The sequence below is a fragment of the Alligator sinensis genome, unplaced genomic scaffold, assembly GCF_000455745.1.
Source record: "Alligator sinensis unplaced genomic scaffold, ASM45574v1 scaffold31_1, whole genome shotgun sequence".
In the NCBI taxonomy this organism is placed as follows: Eukaryota; Metazoa; Chordata; order Crocodylia; family Alligatoridae; genus Alligator; species Alligator sinensis.
In genome coordinates, this window is record NW_005841884.1 from 4,333,869 (window position 1) to 4,335,753 (window position 1,885).

Here is a 1,885-nt window from a genome sequence, read left to right on the forward strand (position 1 = left end):
ACACCCCCAGGGGAGGCGTACCCCCCCAGATTTGTGCGTGGGATGAGGGTGGGCTCGGGGCCAGGGCCTGTGCCAGCCTCTTCCCAGGATGGGGGCTGGGCTCAGGCAGGCAGGCAGAGGTGGGTGGCAGTGGCGCTGGAAGGGAAAGCTATGTGGGGCCCCAAAATTCACCAAAGTCCCCCTCCTAGTGCTGCTACCACTGCCCATCCTGCCCTGAGCTCAGCCCTGGGGCAAATCCCCCACCTGGAAAAGACCAGCCCCTGGCCCTGAACCCACAGCAGGCAACCCACCCTCACCCTGCACACAACTCCGAGGGAAACATGCCCCCCATGTCTCCCTGTGCGGTGTGCACAACGGTGGGAGCCCCGTGCAGCCCCTGACAAGCTGTCTGTAGCTCTGTACCATGCCCTGCCCCGGCTGGGCAGCATCTACCCCAGTCCCACTCCCTTCCATGCTGTGGGGACCCACAATCTGCCCCCTCCCCCACACCCCGTCCTTCCCATAGACTTAGAATAAGTGCTGTGCTTGAACGTTTTTGTTGAGAAATTGATTAGAATAGATTTTACAGAATAAACTTTCCACATTGTAAATAAGCCCTTATTCTGGACATCGCCTTTTGGGTAGCATCGTTGTCTACAGTATAGCTGTACTAAGTAAATAGGGAGTTTGAAGGAGGGTCTGGAAGGATTTGTCATGGCACTTCCACTGTACAGAGGAGTGAGTGAGCTAAACCCTTTAAAAACCCTCTATCAATCCACAAGAGATGGAAACAATTCTTTCTAGCATTTTCTGATGGGCAGTTGCCCTATAGAACCCTTTCCTCAAGGGACTGGTGCATAGAGACTACTCTGAAAAACTTATTTTATATCTATTTAAGGTTTTGGTGGGACAGATCACAGCAAGGAGTTTGAATGTCCAGGTTCTTCCTAAAGGTTTCATTTTTCTGTGCTCTAGGAACAGACATGCATGCTTGAGGCTTGAAGAGAGGAGGGTTGGTGCTGAAAGAAGCCCACAATAAGTGAATGCTTGAAAAAGACTGAAAAAAGGGGATTCTTGAGGGAAAGGCTCTTCCTTTATTAAGAGCAGTTCATTCCTGTGGGTTGGGATGTTAAGTGATGCTGAAGTAGAGAATGTTAGAGAGAGGAGGATTATCAACACTGAGCTAAGCTGCTCAGAGCCTTGAATTTCCCCTGGTCTGTCTTTAAGCGGTATCCTATTTTCCTTTGCCCATTTCCATTTGGATTCATATAAAACTTGCATGAGGCCTAGCTTGTTTTTTGAAATCCTTGCCCTTGGACTATTTGACATAGGCCCCAGAAGTGGCCATGTTCAACAAACTGACTCTGTGGGATGTAAGGAGCTTGGGAAATAGCTACTGCACAACTTGTGAGTCTGGGGACATAAGTCTATGAGAAATCAGGGAGACAAGTAAAATTTGAGGGCAAAGAAACACCAATAGTTCATCCTGTCTAATACCTCAGATTAGAATTTGGAGGATTGTAATGCATATCTTGGATTAATATATGGCTAATTAGTAATTAATTTTCTACATTTTATTCAAAAGGTAGACAGCCACATTTTGCATCAGTTGATGATAGTGATGATAGTGGAGGTTTACCAAGGGCAGTTCTGGGAAAAATTATGTTAGAGTAATGCACCTTGATAAGTATTGGTGGTTTATTAGGCCTGTATCTGAAAGAGGAAAGTCAGTCTTCTGATCACATTTGTTCAGAGCAGTGCTACCTTTTATTACTATTTTCTGTATATTCAAAAGAAGGGCAAGATCTCATAGTGTACTAAAAGTGCCATGATTTATTAGAAAAGGAAGACAATGTCCCTTTTCTAGAAGTTACAAGCATGACTCTGCATCTCTCTATCTCTTCTC